The sequence below is a fragment of the Zosterops lateralis genome, assembly GCF_965231275.1.
Source record: "Zosterops lateralis genome assembly, chromosome: Z".
NCBI classification, from domain to species: Eukaryota; Metazoa; Chordata; class Aves; order Passeriformes; family Zosteropidae; genus Zosterops; species Zosterops lateralis.
The window spans coordinates 33,445,065-33,461,563 of NC_139800.1; positions in this window are offsets into that span (position 1 = coordinate 33,445,065).

Genomic DNA, 16,499 nt, shown 5'->3' on the forward strand with positions numbered 1-16,499 from the left:
CCTCAGCTGACACAGAGGGGTGGCAACAGGATCCCCTCACAGGCAAAGCACTGGCAGCATTGTCTGGGGAAGGAGAGTGGAATATATCCTGGCATACCACACAGATCATGTGGTATCCTGCGAAGACATGGACAAGGCAGTGAGCTTTCTTGCCACAGGATGGTGCTGGCTCTGCTGTTGGACTGTCAAGCCCAATCAGGCAGGTAAGCTTGGTGCAAACACAGCAGCTGAAGAGCAGCCTGCCTTTGCTCTCCTTTTTTGCAGCATTGTAGAATGCACACCCTTGCTGGCTGCTGTCCTGGGACTCTTGAGATCCTGCCAAGCTGCTGTTGGCTCTTCTCCCTACCCAGGCAGTCTCTTGTGATCTCAGAGAAGCCTTTCTCCTCCTCATCATTGTGGAAATGAGGCTGTCCTGAAAGCTTACATGCTCTCTCTTGGCTGCAGAAGTATTGCCTGTCTGGTCTGATCTCCTCCAGAAGGTGGAGACACTGTTCCCAAGAGAACAGTGTCTGACAGGGCTTCCTATCTTTCTCGTGAATTTGATTTGATTTGCCCTGTGCCCTTGTGAAAAATCCCCAATAGCACTTGCTAATCAAATATTGTTAATATTAGCCAACCTGGTAAAAACCTGCAGTTTATGGGATAGTTACCACAGCATTTATTCACCTTGCTCTGAGTACCAGCCTGATAGATGAAATTATTTTGGTGGCTGTAAAAACACAGACATTGTTAAAGTATGCACCTATTTATTGGATAAAATAAAGGCACCTATAATTTGGATAATACACAATTTGTTTGCACTGTTTAAGGCAAATGTGTGTATATTTATACTGGTATAATCTAAACTGAATCCTAATGTAGTGTTGCAGTTGGTTCAATAGGCATTGTATCAGAACTGAAATCCTGTAGTGTCATGGATGCCTTTGTGCTGCTCTTGCCAGCCAGCCCGGGCACCACAGCAACACTGGGGTTTTGTAGCCAGGAGAGCAGAGCCTCAGCTATGGCACAGATCAAAAGAGAGACAGGACTCTCGGAGGTAGACCAACTCAGTTTTATTCTCGCACACAGGGTTGTGCCTCAAGAGAGGCCCCGAACACCTGTGTGCACCAACTTTTAAAGGGGGGAGGATCTCAAGGGAGGGTAGAGCAAAGGACCAATAGGGATAGACTGGGGAGTGGCTCAGGAGGTGACAATCATAGAAAATATCAAATCAGGTAAAACTGGGAGGGGGAAACCTAGACCCTGACCAACCACCTGAAGCCTTTCCTGGAACATTCCAGGTGTGGGGAGAGGCCTCAGAGTGACTGGCAGGACCAGATGGTTATATAACTGATGATTGGCATATAACTGTAAAAGGGAGAAACCAACAGGGAGAAACAGGAGGGGGGTACATAGAACAAACCGTTCACAATGAAACTAATGAGAAGCATGCCTTGCAAATGGAGAATATGGTTCTAAGTCCTCACACGCCACCACACTGTAGTGACCAAATTGATGACCTCTTCTATCTCCAGCATCTTTAACACGAAGAATTAAGTGCTGTCAGTGAAGTACTTGAAACACACTTAAAAACACCAGTAAAATAATCTCCTATAATCTCTCAATCAAAATCCTCTTTAATCTGCTTATTATATTTTATTTTCTTGTTAGGCACAAGAACAAATATGTGAAGAAAAATGCTACATGCTTCAGCCAATATAAATGAGGAAAATACTTCCTGTGTTTTTGTTCTGACCTGATAGAGTCTGAAAAGAGTGTGGATTACTGATTGTTTGCAGTCTGGCTTTGCTCTATTAATATGCGCTTTGAGTTTTCTGCTTGTTGCTATGGAGCGTAATTTCTTTGCCAAGGAAAGAAGACTCTTCTCCACCCTCTTTCCCTTCCTCCCCGCTTTGCCCCACTCAGTGAACACTTAAAAGATTGACTATTGGGCACTGTCATACTTCTCTGAAGCACTGCACTGAAAATCAAGTAAATGTAGACCAAATGTGACTACCAACAATAACTTTTATCTGGTGTCTGACTGAGGAGACAACTAATATTGGTGTCATTTAATCACCTGTGGGGTTTGGAGTAGAGAAATAATTTTGCTTTAGATCAAATTGGAACAAAATTTATAATTTTTTCTTTCTCCTCAGTAGTGTAAAACATGATTTCCTGCTGAGGATCGTCTAGGAGGTTCACCACAGTGGGGATCCATGTAGGAAGCTGTAAGATTTATGAGACTTTCTGTCCTTTCTGCTCACTTCCTATGTTTATACTTGTGGATTTTCCTTATTTGGCTTTGACTTTTCTATAGGTTATTGAGTAATGTTGTGGGTTCTGTGGTGACACACAGAATAGAAATCCTATAGCTAAATCTTTTTGACAGTGGTTTTTTTTTTTCATTTCAACCACCAGAATAAAACAGACGTACAAGTCTTACTGACTTGCTGCAACCATGTACTCTAGGGTTAAACCTAAGAGTATCATTGAATCTTCAGTTACTAATCTTAAATTTCCAGTAAGACTGTTGATTAATTTTGACTGTTATAATTGCTTTGCAACAGCCCTTTTTGGTTAGCTGTACATAGCATTGTATCTTATTACCAGGCCTGTGAAATTTGAATTTTTTATTTGATGTGAATTGAAGAATTTATTCTTGCTGCTTGCTTAAAAGTTTCCTGTAATTCTTTCCTAACAGAATTTATTCCCTTTCAAAATTAAGCGGTTGCAGAAATGAGAGACTTTCATTCCCTGACTGTCCTTCTTTCTGTGCCTACAATGAAGCAAGGTAGGAAGAATTTAATGGCTAGTTACTAGGGAACTATCTGTTTTACCAACACCTTCAGTGGACCAGTATGAGGAGATCCCTGCCAGTGTAGATGTCTGTTCTCTTACTTTGATTATAATTAATGATGATCTGTATTTCACTTATCTAAATAAAGCTTCAGTGCAATAAGTGTAAGTGATATCCCATTTCCACTCCAGTGTGGATATCATCCAGTCTCTTGAGTTGACTGACTGAAAATCTCTGGAAGCTAAACAGCTGGTTCACAGCTCTTTTTTTAAGTCTCAGGACTGCGATTGCATTTACTCATCCTGGCTCAAGATTTCAGTCTATATAAGAAATCTCTGTTCATATAGAACTCCCTAGCACTGGCTTTAAATATAATTCATAAACGTGTAATGAAGGATGTGTAAAGATGAAGAAGGCAGCAGTGTGTTTAGGATCCAATGTTGCATTGCTGATAAAGACTTGATCTTTCTATAATTACTAATAGTAGACACAGAGGAGTGAAACCACAATTAAATTATGTTCACAGCTTTTTACATGGCATTGTTTCAGGTCTCTTGACCAGTGCAGTCAAAAAGCAAAGTTCATTGTAAGAATTTCATGCAATATCTCCAGTTTCATTTAAAAAGCTCTAATATTTGCACATGACTGGGTATAGGAGAAATCTTTTAAGTATGTTTCTTGCCCTTGTAGAAGCTCAAAACACTTAGAAGATTTTCAAATTTTCAAAACTTTTTAGAGTATTAAAAAAATTAAAAAACAGTGTGGAAATGTAAAAATAAGCATTTCCAACAACAACTTGAATCTAATTTTTTAAACGAATCTTCTATTTTTGAATGGCAGTTATATCAACCTTCAGGAAATGCAGTCTGATAAACATCTCTGAACAATCACAAAAGTCAAGAAAATATCCTGTATGAAAATTAAATTCTACATCCCCAAATTCTCCTCTAAGAGAAAAAAAAATATTTCAAAGATGATTATCATGCTGCCCTTTCAACCTTTCAAATGAAGCTCTCTATAGATAAATACATGTGCTCTGGGTCTTTAATGCAGCTAACTGGTCTTAACGATGCGTCTCTTCAATGAAGGTGTCATTCAGCCCCCTGTAGAACAGTGGTAAAAGCAGTTTCACTTCTATTTCTGCTACTTCTGAAACACAGGTTTTGGATAAAGTGAGGCACATGTACGATGTGTGTGGTACCTAAGGAAAGAGGAAAAGGGCCCATGAAGCATTGAGGAATACCAAATATCAGAAGCATTTGACAGATCTCTGGATTTTGACAGATGGCTTTTTCTTTACAGAGAGAGGGAAACAGGGAATAGTCAAGTCGGGCAGGTTATTTTTGGGAGTTATTTTGGGGGGTTATTATTGGGAGCAGCAGGCAAAAAAAGAGGGAGAGAAACAGAATATAGTAGTATAAGCAGATGCTGAGCTTCTGTTTTGTGGCAAAACCAACTTTTTCTATTGGTCCTTTTCTTAACCTGTTATTTAGGTCAACTCTCTTTATTGTGTGCATGCACAGGTACAGTGCACACAGGTATAGTGATGCTCAGACTTTGTTTTGCAATAATTTTTCTCTGAAAAATTGCTGTCAGGTGCTTTTTGTCTCAGTATTTTCATCTCACATTATATATATGGAATACTTAAAATGTCTTTAAAAACAGTGGCATTTGAAGGCCACAGTTTATCTTTCTATGGTACAAAATTAATTGATGTGTGTGTGGCAAACAAGGAAACAAGGAAGTGTTCCTTATTCAGATTTTTATTCGAAAAAATTGCCTCTTGTCTTTCAAGAGAAAATATTCTGATGAATACCAGAGATTTTCAAGATTTCCAAATTACATTAAAAATGTTAAGAATTCTGAGTGATATGTAAGAAACCATGCTATAAAGAAGTGAGCAGCTCAATAGGTGGTGCTTTGTGCTTACAAAACAATGCAATACTGTATGCAAACAAAACTGATAAAAGCCCTTGTGTTCCTTCATAAATGTCTAGTACTTTTTTTTGTCATAAAAAGGTGGAACCTATAGACACATAATGTATGTATATTTTGTGTGACTAGTAGGGAGTGCACAGTTAAAATTTTACCTAGTGAATATGTGATAAATTCTAAGTAAGAAAATTTAAAATTAGTTGATCCAGTTCCCTAATATGGTAAAGTTCCTCTTAAATTATATTTCAAAATGTTTTGGTTTTTACAAAGCTCAATCATTTTACTTGCTTAGAAACATGCATGTATTGTAACTCAGCCAGAGCTCCAAACTAAGGCTGAAATCCAAACATCTTTAAAACTCGGATATGATCAGATCCAAAGTTTTGGTTCAGCTCATTATAAGACAGCTGCAAAATCTGGATTCTGATGCAGTAACTTTCTCAGAGTTTTGTAGTGTCCAGATGTTTGGTGGGGAGTGTTGCTTGGTGGGGTCATTCTAGCATTTGTTCTTTGTCTTTTTTTTTTTTTTTTTTTTTTTTTTTTTTTTTTTTTTTTTTTTAATATATACTTATATGTTTATATTCATCTTTTATCTGACATATCTGTTGAGACAGTAAGCTTTATATTGAGCTTGAAACACTGAAATATCTTTAATCCCAGTTTGCTTTTATTTCCTGTGCAATAGAAACAGTGGATAAACATGATTATGTAGAGGGACTATCTTGCATGAATTAGTTGAGAGATTTTGCTGCTGAACACTGTCTTTGATTCAGCCTTGAAATGAACTAATGTATCATTTCAGGGGCTGGAAATCCTCAAGACCTTGCTACTGCCTTGTAAGACCAACTAAGCTAATCACTGCAAATTTAAAACCATGGAGTAAAAGTACCTTAGAAGTTTTATCTCACTAACACAATGGTGTCATGTTCATACAGATTTAATAATGTCATTTAGATTATAATATCCAAGACAAGTTGTTTTCAAGTTCTGGACTCTATAGCTGGTGAAAACCACCCAGTTTGTAATACACTAGTAGATCTAACATTTACATTTATTATTATGAAGTTTTTGTTCCTCCTTTTGGAATTGCTTTACTCCAACATGTCAACTCAACTCCCCCATTGTTACTGATTCTTTGCTTACTTTTCATGTGATAATCATTCCAATGAGTTGAAAAGGGACATTGTTCTTGAATTACTGTACCTTCTCTAAACTGTTCATGGAAATGAACCTGAAGGAGTAATACTTTTTGATTTAAACTAATGATATCACTTAAGTAAGTACCTTAATCATATCAGAATACACTTCAAGAGACTTTGTTTTTCTTTCTGATTAAATTAAGCCCAGAGGACAAAAACAAGGATGGACTTCTAGGTCAATTTATTTAATTTAGAAAACAACTACCCTGTGACAGTAAGTAACATGCACTAAAAATAGTGACTGTTCTGATTCTATATTGTAGGCTGTACAATGTGCAAACAAAATCTTTCAAGGAGAAAAGAGGCAAAAATAATTTGCTCTGTGACATCTAGACATAAAGAAAAAATGAATCCTGTGTCCCATAAACACACTTCCATTCTGCAACAGTGTGCTGCAGGTGGTGACCAACTGGAGGCAAGGCTGGGAGTATATCTTTGCAGGGAGCTGGAACATGTGACATTTCTGCATGCTCTTCCTGCTAAAAAGCCCTGGGTTGTAAAATGGGTTTGGGGTGGGGAGGGTAGGGCCATTCTTTGTGTGTCTCTCGTGCCCTACGATCAGAATACACTTGGAGAGTGCTATGTTCAGTCAGTATGACTTCATTAACAGGGGACAATTTCAATATGTGAAGGAAGGAGGAGCAGTGCCTTCTAAGTCACAGATATGTTGACAAAGCTGAGCTGCACAGGAACAGTGTGCAGACAAATGTTTGGCACCAGAATTATACTTGGGCTCCAGCAGTTTAACTTCTCAAGTCCGGTTACACTCTGCAGCCAAAATCACAATGCTCTCACTTCCCAATTTATAGAGACCTTTGTGCCTTTCTATTAGGCTTCAATCTCTGCTCAGTTCAACCTACTCCATGGTGTATTGGGAGGAACTCCTTGCAGTACCCTGAAAAGGTGTAAATATTTTCTTACAAGAATGGCATAAGATGTGCCTTTTTCATAGAAAAAATGACAAAATTATTATATTTGGAACTGAGCAGGACTTCCAGCTTCTGCAGCTTGGGGAGGTCTGAAAGTATGTATGCTGGCTAAACTCCTACTTAGCTGTCTAATAGCAAAAATTTTAAAGGAAAGGCTCAGGGACTTTTTCGTGTGCCACCTTTACTTGCAATACTGTTTTATTTCATAAGTAGCCTAATTGATCTCTGAGATAATTCTTGGATGGTAAATTACTGTTTAAAGCATGTAAGAAAAGCAAAATTAGATCATAAAGCAGATTACCTTTACAATCATAGGGAATTAAAGCAAGTGGTTTTATAGCGGGCCAAGGAATTGCTGACCTTTTTTTTAGATTTCTGTCCATCTAATCCATCTCAACAAGCTAGGCTCACTCTTGGTATTTAGCAACACTTTCAGGGAATGTACAGAGTGTGCTTCCAGCACCAGTGAAGAAGTAGGAGGCTCCCCATTTGCTTTATTATGGTTCCTCCTTAAAGAGTGCTTCTAGTGTATCTGACAATCTCCATTCACCTACATGTAGAGACAGAGGCATGTTGTACTTTTTCATGTATTTTTTCCTGGCAATCTGCTCAGTAAGAGTTTTCATATTCCTTCTAGCACATAAACAAGATCAAAGGTGACATTTTCCTTATTTCTTAAATTAACTTTTAGCTCTTGTAATAGTAGATGTTAAACATCTTGCAGAACAATCATGTATGCATGTTAGTGCTGTGGAAAAAAGAATCCTTCCTTTTCCTGACATGTGTTTATTACACAAAAGAAAAGATGGAGAATTGCTTTGTGAGGTACCATGGAGTAGAGCTGCAAGTACTGGAATCAGATGACAGTAAAGAGAAATCAGCATAGGCTGAGCAACCAAAAAAAGTTCTTAATGAGCTCACATCCCAAGAGGCATAGGGAAAACTCTGTCATATGGAATGCTTAACATTTCATTTTTATCATCAGACTGCAAAATGCATTGAATGAGGGACTAATCCTGCTCTGGCAGAGGAAGGTACTTATAATGCAACTAATATTTTCAGGGCCAAATTCTCTGCTTGCATAAATAAGCCAAACTCTGCTGAAGTCTAAAGAGACCCATCCCTTCATGCCAACAAAGGATATAGTCTTCCCTGCTACTCTGGATGTAGCACAGTCTTGAATGGGGATCATTAAATTCCATGAAGCAAGAGGCCTAGTAGATTACTTGGGTTTCCAGGAGAGTTTTGGGGTTTTGGTTTGGTTTTGTTTGAGGATTCCCCCCAGTTATGATGAAAGATTGAATAAGAAAAAGCAAACACTGGCATGCTTTCTTTAACCCCCAGTGTGTAGTGTTTGTTGACTCTCATAGAAGTATCTGTCACAGTTGTGTCTCATGCAGCTGTGTAATTTTTTTTCAAATCTGGTGCTGCAAAAAGGATTGCATTGAACTAAATCTTTCATTTTTTAATAGATGTGTTTGATGCAGATAATGGCATCAACCCAAAGAAGCAGCATTTTAACTACATGCACATTACTAAACAACTTTTGTTGTTTTGTATTGTGGTTTTTTGGGGAAAGGGCATTGGATTTTTTTGGAGTTTTTGTTTTTGTGGAGGTTTTTGATGGATTTTTATTTTTGTGATCCTGATCCTTTAGTGCATATACTTAGTTTAAACAGCTAAATCTCTCTCTTCTCTCTGCTTCCACCAGCTTCATTCCAACAAATAATAGGCTCAAATGTGGTATTAAGATGTATCCTGGGAGATCATCTAGCCTCTAACTTTCAGACCTCCAACTTTCACATGCCTAGCAGCAATTCACAATTTATTTTTTCTGATAACTGCTTTTTAAAGCCTGAGAGAATTATCAGGACTTACTAGCAATTTCAATGGAGAACTTTTAGGCCAAGAATGAAAGTTGCTGTCATCAGATTAAAAAAAATCTGATCAGATTTAGTCAGAAATAAAAATAAGGGCCACATGAACCTGCTGGACTATGATTCCAAATTATTCCTAACAGCCATGGGCATTTAGACCTCATCAGACCACTGCTTGAAACCTCAGAGTAAAAGACCTCAGTGTGATTGTGTGCATCATGTGGGCAGAGGAAGCACACAACTTTTGCAAGCAGGTTAGTATGTTTTTACCTCAAGATTTGGGATCAGAATGGGCTTGACTCTTCCTTCAGTTCCCCTTCAGACTGGGCAGGACCACTGCATTTAAGAAATGAAGAGAAATCTTGCCACCAGTATCAGCAACAATATGCAGAAGTGCCTTGCAGACCGCCTCAATGGCAACTGCCTGTAGTAGCCTTGCAATGATCAGGAGTTGAAGGGCACAATTTTGCTGCTCAGGATTTTGGCATATCTGCACTTTTTCAGTGTGTGTATTTCTTGGGGCATTAATGCAGTGCTTTTCTTCAAAGGTATTCTGTTCAATTTCAGAAATGTCCTCTATCAGGTCATCAGAAGTAGTGCAGAACATGGCTTTCCACTGCCAAAAGAAGGACTGATTAACAGGTCAAGAGGGACAGACATTGTGACATCCTATTTCTAAGTGTGCACTGATAGCAACATAAGATGTTAGTCCAGGTTCTCTCTATTTTCTACTGAACACCAAGGGGTTTTTTTTTTATTTTCAATGTGTAAAGAGCTAGCTGCTCTGGCTGGAAAACGCTATTTCTTAGTCTGAAAGCTTCTGGGCTAGAAACATTTAAATTGGCAAGCAGATACTTATGTGATAACTATGTAACTTCTTCAAACACTTGAAGAACTGGGCTTTGCAGGAAAAATCTGCCTAGGGGCAGAGCCTGGAGTAGTCTCTGGTATTCGCAACACCATGTATTTTGTTCAGAATGACTTTTACCCTGGCAAAAGAATGCTTCTGGACACTGAGATTCCTGTGATGTGCATACTTAGTAAAAGCTTCTTCAGTTTCTGCTGTCACATGCAGATTTCATCATTGAACACAACCTCATTCTTTTATTAAAGGGAAATAAACAGCTGTCCCTGACACTTTCACATGACAGCTAGACAAATTTGAAAAAAGAATTTTTACAGAGTAGTTCCGGCCAACAACAGTCAGGATACGCATTATTCTCAGGCATTATAGAGAGGCAGTGATTTGTGTTCTCCAAAAGACTTTTTATAAAATAGTTTTTCACAGGGATGTTAGGTCATGCCAGAATAACAGAAAAGTGGTTCTTCCAGCACATATCCATGGTCAAAAACTGAAGGCTTTTAAAATATTGTTAAGTACTCTTTGTCATAGACTACCTTCTGCATCTTCTGAAGGGCTCTTGTTTCTATTGCTCACTTCTCATTTCTGATGGTAGAGCACTGCAGTGGTTCGGCTTTCCAATGGGTGCAGTTCCGGCCAGCCCTGCCGCCACTACATCCAGGGGCCACTTTGCCAGAGGCGTGGGCAAACTCGACCACGGTGCGGATAGTGCGCAGAATAGAAAGGCGGGACTCTCAGGAGGTGCAACAAGGGGATGCGTGTTCCCAAGGCAGCGCTCCGAGGAGAGACGCTGGCCTCAAGATGGCACGGCTTTTTATTGAGTAGGTTCGGGGGTGGGATCGCGTGGGACCAATTAAAACTCTTTGCCAACGTATAATGAGGCAATGCACAACTTTTGAACCAATAACAAGTAACTTGGGGAGGAGGAATACATGATGAGGGGGTGGGGAAGTTATATAACTTAAAGATTGACAGGTAACCGAAAAGTGGTAAACAACTATTATGGGATGGGGTTACCAGGACAACCAAGATTTTGGCGGGAAGGTTTGAGGGGGGGGGGGGGAAGGAAAGTCTGAGGGAAGGAGAGAAGGAGAGGGAAGGAGAGGCCATCTTAAACAATAGAAATAAATACAAAATTATAAAACACAAATTATAAAACCAAACTGGAGCAGTAAAAACCCAATTGGAATTGAATTTAAGCACCACCACAGAGCACTGCACTATCACACTCTTCTTAAGGTCATCACTGGCTGGATTTATAATACAGTCCATCACAAGACCCCTCAATGCCCCAAATTTATGTTTAAAGTGATATCATTAACCTTTAAAGTAAACATGTCTCCAGACTACAAGTAGCCATTCGATTTGGAGCCTGATTATGCCAATTTAATGATATCCAATCTGGAGACACATAAATACTCCCTGAGCAGTTGCATTCCTCACCCCGGGTGACTCTCAAATGTCATTGAATCTGTGCCAGGATAAAGGCACAGTATTCCAGGGCATGTAATACATTGTAAAGTTGAAGGCCTGGGTATGCTGTGAGGAAGCACACTTTGAAAATGTTAGTGCTACCCTTCAGGATCACACATCCTTTGGCAGTATTCATATCCTTATTGGTAGAATTCACACAAGGACACATGGCAGGCCAGAGAGAAGATGACCCTAGAAGTCATCTGATTTTCTTACAATGGTAGTGTTGGTTTGGTTGGATGTCTGTCTGTTGTGGTTTGAGAGCAAAATGAATGAGAGGCTCCAAGTCAGAGATATAATTTAATGAGAAGAAAGGTAAAAAGGTAAAAATAAAATATAATAAATGCAATAACACAAGGAATCACTGACAGGGTCAGAATACAACCTGAGCAGGATGGTGGAAGCAGTCCAGGTGAGGTGCTCTTCCTGAAGCACTGATCCTGTAGAAAGGTCTGGGAGCTCTGGTCCTCTGGGAATCCAGTGGGTAAGGGCTGCTTGCACTGTCCCAAATCCCAGATTATATCCAGGTGAGAATGCTTGGCTCCTCCCCCTGGGCAGAGCACCTCACAGTAGCATGAGAAGTGTGAAATGGGTCCTTGATGGCCCATTAACAGAGATAACTCCTGGAGGGAGTTACTTGTGACTCATGGGTCATTAGCAGAAGACACCCCAAAAGTCATTAGCAGAAAACACCCCAAAGGCGTTAATGGGCCATTAGCAGAAAAGGCAGGGGGCTTGGGAAAACACTAGCCCACCTGGTTTCAACAGTTCATGAAGATGGTGATAGAATAAATACTTTGTGTACAGCCTACACTGCAACCCAGGACACTGTCTCATTTTTTTTTTCTGTGAGGAATTTAAAGATTGTTTTGAAATTCAGCATTTGGTAGGATTTTTCTTAGTATATTCAGGATATATCTTCTTTCTGCCATTAATCTGCAACATATTAGCCTTTTCATCTTCATCTGTTTATCAGGCTGGGTAGCCTGAAGCTTCGTACTTCTGTTGAGAGTGTAGTTTTAAATAATCTCTGGAAAGACTTCTACCCACTGATGAAAATGTCAAACCCCATTAACTTTACAGCCCTTCTTCAGAGACTTCTTCAGTTCCAGGGAATACCAGATACCCATAAGGGCTCCTTCTTCATTGCTGTGGATGCAGAGGGTGTGGCACCTTTCTACTCAAGCTGGCATAAGGGAAATCATAGCTTGTCTCTTACGTTAATGGGAAGCACTGGAAGAAGAAGACTTTTATGCAGTGGGTAGACTTTTACTCTGAACATCTGAAAACAGGCTGTTGGGGTGTCAAAAAATAACTCCAGGGTGTTCTGGAGGATAATTTTTTGTTTTCTGGTGATGAAGTAGAGGCTACCAAATTCTTACTTATTCATTTTTCTGTCAGTATCTGGTTTGTAATAAAACCAGAATTTTTTTCCTGCCACCAAAAATCACTTTCCTGGTGCCCATCAGTGTCAACAGTTTGTCTAAAAGTTTTCTATATCTGACCTTTTTGAGTGACTGTCTCATAAACAGGTTTGGATCTGATGTTGTCATTTTCAGGTAATCCATCTTTCATTATGTTGTCTAATGCATGTATCCAAACCTGGCCCCTGACAGATCATTCAAGTCATTTTCATGGAAACATTCAATACACACATGGAGAAACACCCATTAAATTAAAAAGTAGTAGGCACTGTGGGACTGGATGGACATCTAAGAAAGTAGGATCCTGCTTTACGTTTGCCATATTGTAACAGATGACAGATTTGACCTTCTTTTTTTTTTTTTTTTTTTTTTTTTTTTTTTTTTTTTTTTTTTAATATACATAAATGGCCAATGAAAAGGGTTGAATGCCTCTTTTTTTTCCTCTCTTTATAGTTGTCTGGAGGGAGGAGTGTAACTGCACTATCTTTAAGGAACATAAACTGGTAGATAGACTTGGAAATAGAAGTCAGAGTAATGTTGGGGTTCTGTGCAGCAATAAACTTTCCCCTTTTTACTGTCATTTTTTTCAGAATCTGCAGTGGGTCATCACTGTATTCTTCTTGCATAATCTACAGGCATCTCTAAACACCTTTACATCTTGTTTGCAATAATAACTGTTTATTTTACAGGTCAACCCCCCTAATGATTAGAATAGTGTCATGAACTGCTGGGTTTTGGTTTTTTTCTTCAAAAATCATGCCGTTCTCTCCATAATAATCCAGTGGTGAAAGAGAGCCCATGTAAGTTTTGTTTTCAGCAGTGTTGGGAAAAAAATGGAGCAAATAATGGTTTTCCTTATAGACTGAGGAAGGCTACTTAGCTTCACAGGTAAAAAAAATTAAATAGTATATGAAACTTATACTCACACTGGGCACTTCTGTGCATACAGATTTACCACCTTAGGAGATTAATTGCATACGCATTTTTCCTTTAGAAGCTGACTAACAATGAAGTAGCCATCACAGCCTTTGGCATCATATGCTAGTAAAATATAGCCCTAAAACCTTTTGTCCATAAAGAGCTGAATGAATTTGCTGCAATACTTGCAGCAAAGCAGAGATTATTGTCACTGCTGCTTAGAGCAATTACATATTTCAGGGTTTTAGTCCATAATTTTGGATTAGGGGACAGATTGCAGGATTCTGAAAATGCTGCTGTATATATTTTCCACAATAATGACAGCCAGAATGCAGGTTTAATGAAAGCTTTGATCGCTTTGCAAGAGAGTACTCACCTGATCTAAAATGCTGTGTTGCATTCATTGTGTAAATAGTGGGAAAAATAATGAGTCACTCATGCTGACAAGATGGAGTTGAGCATAACCATCAGGTTCAACAAAGGACAAAGTTCAAGTACAGATTTTGGACCTAAAGTAACAAATCTGTATTGTTCTACATTGTGTCCAGCTCCAAAGTTCTGAACTGTCTAGAGCCACAGCCCAACATGCTCCCTTTTGTCACCACCTAACTTCTTGCTTCTGCTTTGTGTTTCAAAATAAATAATGCTTGCTAAATCCTTCCTTACTGTCTATTTCTGCAGCCCCTGCAAACTGGCTTGGCTACCCTTTTGTCAGCAACATCACCTGATGTTCTCTGAGAGCATGGGACTCCAGTCTCTGTCCAAAGCTGAGGTCTTCAGACAGCATGCTCAACCCTTCACCTTATTTGCAACATCAAACTAAGGATATGAAGAAACATATCCTTAGATGAGGAATGAATCCCCACCCCATAATGGTGTTACAGGTAGCTGAAAGATCCATCACTGCTACAAGGAAAGAGAGCTTTCCACTACTACCATTCTTTCTGCGTGACACTGATCTTGAAATCTGATTTGTGTTTCATGGGCCTATTGGCCATTTTTTCTGGTCCACCTGGTCTTTTTTTTTTTTTTTTTTTTTTTTTTTTTTTTTTTTTTTTTTGGACCACTTTCTATCTTTTTGTGTTTGCCCCCTCCTGCATCTTCTTCTGAAGTTAGCATTTTGCTCTGGTGTTCCACTTTTGCAAACAGCCTTGCCTGTGTCTTGCAGCCCTGAGCAAAGCCTCAGTCTGCCCTGTTGTTCTGTGTGCCATCCTGCTGGACTGAGTGAGGGCACAAAAGCCTCTTGGCTCATTATTACATATGTATTTCTAAATAAGTTTATGCTGGATATAAATGTATGGGGCTTTTTTAATCTGAACTCCTCCTGCCCCAAAGGACAGAGGCAGGCAGTCACAGGGTTGCCTGAGAACATGTGGCTATGATGGTGTCAAGAAATGGCCATCAGCCAATCCTGGTGCAGTATGAGAACATATTAAATACACCATGTTTAACTACAGGTGACCATAAAATGTATGAAAACACATGATTTTCCTGTAACTGTTCCGGTACTGTCAGGTCCCTTTACACTATATGGTGTTTGTATCTCAGCTCCTTGAATTAGGTGTTGACTTTGTGGAACGTGCCAGACACCCATATATCTATATATACTCACCTTTTTTTTTTTTTTTTTTTTTTTTTCCCCTTTTTTTTAAAGTTGGGAACAAGCAGAAAAGAATGGAAGGGTTTGACACAAACAGGCAAATGACATCTCTCTCAAATATTCTACAGCCTTAGAAAAAAAAATGAAGTGTAAAAGTTGAAACTGCCTCCAGGCACTTCGAAATTTTAGGATTGGCATTTACATAAGTGATCATACTGGGCTTACTGAATCTGGCAGCCATGCAGGGGTTGTGTTTTTCACACGGATGAACTGTTCTTGAACAATTTCTCCAGTATTTTGAGCACAAACAGGCTTTTCTTCAACATCAAGCATGCAGGTCTCCTCTCTCTCTCCTCTCTCTTTCTCACCTGTTCCTCCCCTCTCCCATCTTCTCACCAACAAATCAAGTTATTGCGACCACAGTGGTGGTGGATTCTGTCTAATAAAAAAATATTTCTGATAGCAAAGTGCTGTTAAGAATGGGGAATTAGAAAGAAGTAAATTCACTTTGGGCTGGGCTGCAGCCCACAAAATTGTGCCACTGAGGGAACACACAACACTATTGCCCTGTGCTCACAAACTTTGCAGATCAGCAATAACCACAATCCCTGTGGATTAGCCAGGCTCCAGAACCAACAAGTCAAATACCTGACATATTGTGGGTTGCTCACCTGCTGTGCACTGCACCCTCCAACAGAAAACATAAATACTGCTGCTCCATTCCTGTAGGTCTGCCCTCCCCATGCAGCATCAGAATTCAAGTCTTCAGAGGAGAATGGAAAATCTTTCTTTTCTTTACATTCCAGGATACAACAGGCACAGGAAAGGAAGGGTAAAATACCTATGATATACTGAGAGTTACTCTGTATTGTTGACCCACCTTTTGCCTAACATTTGGGTTATTTTTGAAGGTTTTTTTTGTAGTTTTTACCATATGGACAACACAGGGATAAGAAAGAGCTTTCTGAAAAAATGGAAACCATAACTATTGTTACAGTTTTAGAGTGCAATCTTTTCTAAAGATATGCCAAATAGCTATTGTAAGATGAATAGGGAAACTGGTATATTCAACAATGGTACTAAATAAATATTAAAAAATAAATTTCTTTTTTTAAAAAATTTGAGTTCATATCAGGAATACAGATTGGCAGAACAATTATGTCTGAATTGCTTACTCTTGCTGAATTAGTCTGTGAGAAGGCAAAAACGAACGACTGCCACATATATTAGACTTAACACAAATAGTAAAAACCTTATAGCTCCACCTCTCAGAATTTCCTTTCAGATTTTTTATACTATTGTTTCACTACCCAGGCATATAGGAATGAAATTTTGGATCTGTAGATGCTTCATTTTTGTTACAGTCAAACTGATTTGTCTAATGTATTAAGGTTTTATATACCCTGCTCTGTTTCTTATGGCTGACTTTTGTGATCTCATAGTCTAACATAAAATCTATTTAAATGTGATGATTTTACTTTCTGTATATGTGTTTTAGCATTT